Here is an 8,805-nt window from a genome sequence, read left to right on the forward strand (position 1 = left end):
TTTCCCTAGAGTATCCTAAAATTCGAAGCGTGAGCTGAGCTGGGCTGGAGGGCAGACCCAGGGATGAAGGGTGGAGTGGGGGATTGGAACGCGAGGAAGTGTGAGGAGCGGACAGCTGCTGAAGGCTTCTGCGTTTCTGGTTCATCCAGCGGCCCTGCTAAGAAAGCAAAGCCTCCCTATCAGCGCATCCGGAAATCTTTGGGAATAGACCTGGGAGCGGGGAGCTAGTGGAGCATAGGACATGGTGAAGACCAGGGTCACCCACATACCAGGAATCAGTTCACTCACTGGGGACAGGGCTCCCTGCACCCACTCACACTTCTGTGGGGACCTGGACCTAGGGCTTTGGGGGTCTGGGGCAGGGACAAAGCTGAAGCATAATGAGGAGTGCTCTGCCCTTGAACCCCCACCCCAGGCCCCCGCCCCTCATCCCAGGTGACACCCAGTGTCAGGATTTGCTGCCTTCCTAGCTCCAGTCCAAGGTAGAAGGGGGGATATGATGTCTGATGACCTCCCCAAGAGACCTCTCCTAAGGGGACCTGCCGTAGGCCTCCCTGCGGCCCACCCTAACCCTCACCCCAACCCCAGTGCTGGCTCTTGGACCCCAGAGCCTGAGCCCTCATGAGGTCTTCCCCATGAGATTTGGGGCTCCCCACCTCTCTGCCTCTGCACCCTTGGACCCACAATAGCCTTCACCAAACGCCCAGCCCTACTGAAGGAGGCGCAGGGTACACGCGGGAGGGGTGGTTTACAGCCTGACTAGGGCCCACGGGGTGAAGTAGCTGGGACACAGAATGCACACGTACAAGTGTGCAAGGCCCTGCTGCCCGTCTCCTGACCTCCTCTCAGCTCTCAGGGGGCTGAGAAGTCCGAGGTAACTGTGGGCGCCAGGGTGTGCCCCCACTCCCCCATCAGATCCCTCCCTTCCCAGTGGCTCTGGTCTCTCTCTGCTTGCCACCCCTGCCCCTTCTATCCTCGGCTTTCTTCTGCCTTACTCCACACCCCAAAGAGGCTGACCTCCTCAGCCTGCGTGCCCCTGACTCCCTTGGCCTCTGGATTCCATGGGGATTTAGCTCATGGGAGGCACTGACAAGAGATGGGGGCAGGGTTGTGGAACAGACTGTGTCCCTCACCTTGTGGTGGCCACAGGTCCCGGGGGGTGTCCCTCAGAGGCCGATAATGGCTCCCCCCCGATGCTAGGCCCTGGGTGCCTGGACATTCCCCCTGGCTTTTGTAACCCTGCTCACGCCTCTGTGAACTGGCCTGCATGTCATGGCACCTGTGTCCTGCCAGGACCCTGACGTGTGCCCCTGTCACTGCAGCCACTCATACGGAGGGTGGGCCCTTTCCCTGGTGCCCGGGGACAGTTGGGGAGCTTGATAGAGGTCAGACAACAGTCAGCCTCCTGAGAGCTGAGAGGAGGTTGGGAGAAGGACAGCAGGGCCCCAAAGTGCTGGGCTGGAGGGAGGGAGAAACAGAGATGGTGGGGGCAAGGTGTCGCCCCTGCCTGCCTGTGAAGGATGTGTTCTTTTCCTTTGCTTTGCTTTTTGTAATTACTTAGAATTTTTATGTTGGGTTTATTTAAAGAGTTTTCCAAGACCTATTTATCATTTATCAGTATTTTGCTTGCCTAAAAAGGAAATTACAAACTCAATAAATTTGTTAAGCTATGCCCAAAACTTCTTGACATTTAGTATTTGGCTCTTCTGAATCACTTTTTAAATTTTTATTTGTCACTTCCTTACAATAAAACTCACTCTTTTTAGTGTACCCACCACTGTTAGTCTTCCCAGCACTACAGCCCCTCCCTGCACCCCACCTGCTGGTCTGTTCTCTGATCCTACCGTTTTAAAGATTCATTTATTTATTTGAGAGAGAGAGCAGGGGTGCAGAGGGAGAGGGAGACAGAGAACCTCAAGCAGACTCTGTGTTGAGTGGGGAACCCCACGTGGGGCTCGATCTTATGACCCTGAGATCATGACCTGAGCCGAAACCGAGAGTCAGACACACTCAGCTGACTACACCACCCAAGCGCCCCTGATGCTACAGTTTCTCGTGGGCTGTCCCTGAGGGAGAGAGGGTGAGGCAGCTGGGGAGGGGGCAGTCTCTCTCAGGGGCACATTTTCTACACAGACAACACCGTGGGGCCTGAGCACGAGGAAGGAGGCCCCAGTTGCTGACTCCTTCTACCTTCCCTCTCACCTCACATCTGGCCCAGCGGAGGGAAAGAGTCGGGGGCAGGTGTGGTGGGGGCAGCCAAGGAGGGGGGCTAGCCCCGGGGAGCTCTGGGGGCGGCCGGAGTACAGGGATCTGCATGGCTCCCCGGCTCTGCCAGCCCCTGGGGCCCAGCAGGACGAATGGTCACGGTGAGGCAGCCACCCGGAACCGACAGGACACAGGACATGCTCCACTGAGCCATGGCTGCTACGTTTATATGATTAGCATTTCTTCTGCTGTGCGTCAGTCCCCCGGCTAGACCACATTCTCACCACTGAGCAACAGTACCTTGTTGCTGACAGGGCGGTATTGACCCTGTCTTATAGATGAGGACACTGAGGGTCAGAGAGGCTGCTCCGCAGGTCACACAGCGAGGACCTGGGCCCTGGTCTGTCCGACTCCAGAGTGATCAGATGTCCCTCACGGTTTAGTCTGGTTCAAATCCCAGACTAGTTGCTGTGTACCTTTGGGTGAACTACCTAACCTTTCTGAATTTCAGGGTCTTCATCTATAAAACAAAGGGAATGCATGCTCCTGCTTTCTACGGTTGTCCTGAAAGTCAAATGTGACCCCAGCGTTCGGCGCAAAGTAGGTCACACGTTAAATATTGTTAGGGGTTGAGTTGTGTTCCCTCAAATTCATATGTTGAAGTCCTAACCCCCAGTACCTCAGAATGTTGCCTTATTTGGACATAGGAGCACAGCAGATTTAATTCTTTAAGTTAAGTTGAAGTCATTAGCGTGGGCACTAGTCCAATATGACTGATGTCCTCATAAAAAGGGGAAATTTGGACACAGAGATACAACACAGGGACAGCACCATGTGAGGATGAAGGCAGAGATCAGGGTGGTGCTTCTACAAGCCAAGGATAACACTAAGACTACAAAGAAGTAAGCAGAGTAACTTGTTCAAGTTCACCAGGTTAGCAAGTTTCTCAGCTTGCTTCTTTGTAAAGGGGTTACTAACAGTGTCCACTTCACGTTGGCTGGTCGTGGCAACTAAATGCAGTAACACAGGAAAAGTGCTAAGTAGTGTCTAGCAGGTATTAAGGATCCATTAGTATTATCTGGTTGCTTTTGCTCCTCAGGTCAGCCCAGCATGTGGCCTGCCCCCTTCACAGCAAGTCCCTTTCCAACATGACCTTGAACCAGCAGGCCCCCTCAGCCGTGAGCTGCGGTGGGGGCCAGCGGTGAACACTCCTGGCTTCTCTCCATAGCTTGGGATAGGCCATCCCTCTGCAAGGTGCTTGCTGCCTACTCTCTCTCCCCTGAGCCCCGGGCCCCGAACTGCTCTCTAGATGGCCAAGTTGCGGGGGGAGGGGCAGGATCCCCAGACTCTCTGTCCCCTTGCCCAACTCTTCTGGGCACCCTGTGACCTGCTACTGCAAAGCAAAGCCTTTGCAATGAGTTGGGGAGGGGGGCGGCAATGAGGAAGCCCCTGTGAGCTCTTTCCTGCCTGAGCAGGTACCTCTTTCGTCTTCCTGTTCCCACCATGGGCCCAGGATCAGCTGTCAAGCCATGTCAGCCTCCCTGCAGCTTTGGAAGTGCTGCCCCAGGAAAGAGGGAGGGCGACAGGCTGAGCGAAACGGGATATCCGTGGCCCTCGAGACTGACCCAGACCCGTGGAGACTCCTGGATCCCACATGCCCCCCAGCACCCCTATGGCTCCAGTCGGCCTGGCACGGGGACTTGGGTGGGCATCAGAGTTCCCTCTGGCTCCTGGCTTGGAGAGCTGTGAAACAGTGGGGTTCTACAACACTGGCCTGGTAAGAACCAGCCCCCAGACTCCCCTCCAGAGAGGCCTGACAGCCAGTCTCCTCTTCTCTGGGAGGGCCTAAGAGAGCAGAGGGGGCCTGCCCGAGGAGCCCCCCAGGGCCCTTGAGCCCCTAGAGCATTCTGCTTTCTTGACTTTCCACCCCTGGCATCAGAAGCTACCAGAGCGGTAGAGCAGCCTGGAGGACACCCCACCCCAGACCCCCCAGAGGTCTGACCCCCCAGGGAATAGTAGCCCAGGAGGGCCTGGTTGGCAGGAACACAGCACCTGTTCCCACAGCTCTGTTTGGCTACTACCAGCCTCCAAGAGCTCCCACTCTTCCCTCCACCCCAAGCAGGAAATGCTCAGCCCACAACCCCCACCCCTTCCCCCTGAGAAGGCCCAAGAGGGGCAGGGACATCCACCTTCCACGGTGAAGTGTCGAGAGGCCATGTAGGGTGAATGTCTTGCCCCTGTGCCCCCTCCCAGGACCTCATGCTTCAGCTGCTCCAGGCCAGAGAGCACCTCTTCCAGAGTCCCAGAGCCAACCCTGGACCCTCTGTCATTTCCCCACCACCCTGAGGCCCAGATGTGAGCTGTGGAGAGCCCCCTATGCCTTCGGGCTGACCCTGACATCCTGAACAGAACTGACTCCTCCCTCATGTCTCCCCTCAAAGGATAACAGTCCTGCCCCAGGCAGGATCCCAAGCACTGGTTCCACGCTGCAGGGGCTTGAGATGGATTTGGCTGGTGAGCACCTTGGAGCCTGTGACTGCAGGACCTCCTGCACCCCAACCAACAATGGGTGGGCCTCGTGCACCTGGATGGGACCCCTGTCCCTGGTGGAAACATCTACAGATTCTGGGCATCAACAAGGTCCATCTGGGACAAGAGAAGACACTGAGATCCACAGCTCGATCCTGTGGGGCTGAGTGGTCTCTGTCCCCATCAAGCAGCCATTCACAGTGCAGGAGCCTAGAAGGTCTGAGTTTCCTCCTCTTTCTTTTCCTTCTTGTCCAGGTGCCTCATGCTCTTCAGACAGGCAGGAAGGCTGGGAGTCCTGATCCCTTCTGTGACAGAGCCCAGTCGTGGGGAGGGAAGTGGTTTGAGTGAAATGCTGAGCTCAGCAGATTTTCAGAGTGCCTGAATCATTGCATGCAGGGGTGGCGGTGGAAGGGTATCAGAATGTCTGGGCGAGGCATCCTGGCCATCTAGAAGGAGGATATGAGTGGGGGAGGTGTCAGCAGAAGGACCAGTGACGACTATACGCTGCACCTGAGAGGCAGGGCAGCACCAGGTGGGGGGACTAAGGCACTGAGCCAAGCTAGAAGAGCCTCCACCACCCTTATTCAAAGAACCGATGAGAGGGGCGCCTGGGCGGCTCAGTCGGTTAAGTATCTGACTCAGGTCATGATATCAGGGCTGTGAGATGGAGCCCTGAGTCAGGCTGGGCATGGAGCCTACTTAAGATTTTCTCTCACTTTCTCCCTCTGCCCCTCTCCTCTCTTGCCCTTTCTTTAAATAAATAGCGAGCCGGTGAGAAATCCAGGCAGTAGTGCAACCCCGGGATCTGAGAGTTTATATGAGAAAGAGAGGCAGAGACTGGAGTTTCTGAGGAGTTCCTGGGAGTTCCAGAGCCTGCTTGCGCTGTGGGACCGAGGTCCATAGCAGAATCCATGGAAAAGGGGTAGAAGCCAGGTTGCCAGGGGTCAGGGTGAGGGAGGGTGCTGACCACGAAGGGAAAGGGAAGTAGCCTCTGTGTTTAAAAAGGCCAAGGGAGTAGGGAGCCAGGGCCTGGGCTGGATGCAGGCAACAGCACAGCCCTCCGGCCTCAGGCCAAGTGCAGAGGTAAAGGGAGCTGCGGATCTGGGCAGGGGTTGGGGGGGGGCGGGGCGTGAGGTCTAGAGGCGTGCATGTGACAGTGCTGGCCAAGTGGGGGACTGGAAAGCTCTGAGGGGGTGGCAGTTGGCAAGAAAAGGGGAAGAAGCCCCAGGGTGGCCTCCTGGGCATCGCTCATAATAAAGCTACCACTTGCATGTTTACAGGAGCCGAGAGTAGCCGAGTTATAGCCCAGGTCAGATCATGTGTCTCTGCTCAGCCTGAACCATGACCCACAAAGACCCCTCATTTTGTGACTTAAGCATTTACCGTCTACCTGCATAGAATGGAAGCTCCAGGAAGGCAGGGAGTTTGGACAAAAGAGACTTTTGTTCACTGTTTCATGCTGGCATGTAGAAGGTGCCCACTGGGCACCTGTTGAATTTAGGCCTCGCAGTCAACCTGTGACAGTGATGTTATCCTCATTTTATAGGTGTGAAAGGGGGTTCCGAGGGAGTCTGTGGTTTGCTCAAGGTCACACAATGCCCCCGTGGTAGAGCCAGGGACTGACTCAGGCCTATCAGACTCCAGGGCCTGATGTCTAGGCAACAAGTTCCCAGAAATAGGGGGTACATGGGAGACAGGTGAGCCTGGGGAATCCCAAGGGCTGAGGCTGAGAGGGTGGGTCTCCCGGAGGGGAGGTAAAGGTAGCTGTCTTTCGCACAGGCCTGCACTGAAAGGGGCAGGTCCATAGCTGGGGGGGGTGGGGGGGCGTAGGGGGTGGGGGGCGGGGGGGTTCTTGTCCCACTCCACCTTGCACCTCTGTCCTCTGGCCCTACCACTCACACTAGGCTTCTTTCAGTTCCCTTTGGTGACACGGCTCCCCCCACCCACACACTCACACACCCTGGCCTCTACCGGAATTGGGCCTCTCACCACACCCTCAATCTGCCACCCCAGTCAGGGGAAGTGGGGACAGGGGCTAGCTCATCCATCGTTGGGAGTGAGGGGCCTGGACACATATCTGGGACTGTGGAGGCCAAGTCTCCCTGCTCCCTGCTGGGGGTGTGGGGTGGGGGTGGGGGACCACGAGTGATTGCATGGGGGTTGGGTGTAGCCCCACTTCTCTTTTGCTTTTGCTTCACCGTAGACAACATCAGGAGGCAAGGGGACCCCTCTGTTTTGGAAGAGCCTGAAGGATGCTCTCTGCCCCTGCCCCTTCCTTCCTATGCTATGTCTCTGGCCCAGAGTGGTTCTTGGTTCAAGTTCCCCTGGTCTGGGCAAGGCAGGACCCCAGGGGAGCAGAGCTAGTCCCTATCACTGGAGCCTCGCGCCAACGCTGTGAGCTCGGTAACATCTTCTCGCCTTTACAGACAGAGAATGAGATTCATAGGACTGGCCTAAGGTCACTTAGCACCAGGGATGGATGCCAGCTCAAGTGTGGTGAGCTTCTTCTACACACAGCCCTGGCATGGTATTCTTTACAGAGTCGCTAAGAGCAGGGACTTCACCTGAGCAAGAGGGACAGTGGGTAAGGGGTAGCATCCTGGAGTCTCATGGTCCCTCAGACTATGTGTGGGACATACGACAATAAAAGAAATCTCTTGGTGGCTATTTCTCCAGATATATTTTCTGGACCAACGTAGAATATTTTTTCTATCGAGTGTAACTGATCTCCGGTGGAAAAGGGTTCCCATTTTGTGGTGGCCACTTTCTATTTAATGGCAGTTTCATTTTTACAGAAGAAAAATATAAAACAATCTACCGATCCACATTTTCCCCATCCACACTTTAAATTTTTAAAAATATGAAATAGTGAAATATTCAGCAGATACAAATAATAAAATACTTGTACATAACTATATTTCCAATTTATGTTAGGGCTGGAGGTTGGGGGAGAGAGAGAGGGAGATGCAGAAAATAAGAAAAAAGACAGCACATAATAAGTAATGATGCAGATTAGTAGTGAAGAACAACCCGGGCATTCCTAGAGGGAAAAGGAGAGGAGGGAAAGGTCAAACTTCTGATTCATCAACTAATACTGGATTTGGAAAAAAACACAGGAGCTCTAAACTTTAAAGGGCAAATAATACTATCAAAAACATATATATTTTAGTTGCTATCTAAAATTTGATCAATTAACTTGAAAATTTTCATTTAAAAATATTTTTTATTAAAAATTAGGGGCACCTGGGGCACCTGGGTGGCTCAGTCGTTAAGCGTCTGCCTTCGGCTCAGGTCATGATCCCAGGGTCCTGGGATCGAGCCCCACATTGGGCTCCCTCCTGGGGGGGAAGCCTGCTTCTCCTTCTCCCACTCCCCCTGCTTGTGTTCCTGCTCTTGCTGTCTCTGTCTCTGTCAAATAAATAAATAAAATCTTAAAAAAAAAAAAGAATTAGGGGCGTCTGGGTGGCTCAGTCGGTTAAGGGTCTGCCTTTGGCTCAGGTCGTGATCCCAGGGTCCTGGGATCGAGCCCCGCATCCGGCTCCCTGCTCTGCGGGAAGCCTGCTTCTCCCTCTCCCTCTGCCAACCGCTCTGCCTACTTGTGCTTTCTCTCTCTGTCAAATAAATGAATAAAATCTTAAAAAAATTATTATAGAAAACAATGAAAAGACAAAAATAGTCCCTGAGTAAGCTGATTCCAGTGGGGATCAAACATTAAAATAAAAATTTCATAAGTGAAGCCAAGGAGGATGAGTTTGGGAGCTCAGTAACCTGACCAAGGAGAGGAAGTCAAGGTAGGCTTCCAGAGGAGATGATGCTGAAACAAAATTCGGAGAGCAGTCATTATCAAGCAGAGAATGCTTCAGGAGAAGGAACAGGACATATGAAGGTTGAGTCCGGTGAGACCCATTCATGGAACCGAAGAACGATCAGAACAGCAGGTGGATGGTCAAAGCAGCGGTAAGTGTGACACGCGGGACAAGAGACCACGCACTGACCCTGAGAGGTCCTGAGGGCGACCAGGGAGGGAGAGCTGGGGTAGGCAGGCAGGTGCGAAGGTTGAGACTTAGAAAG

Source organism: Zalophus californianus, chromosome 12 (assembly GCF_009762305.2).
Source record: "Zalophus californianus isolate mZalCal1 chromosome 12, mZalCal1.pri.v2, whole genome shotgun sequence".
NCBI classification, from domain to species: Eukaryota; Metazoa; Chordata; class Mammalia; order Carnivora; family Otariidae; genus Zalophus; species Zalophus californianus.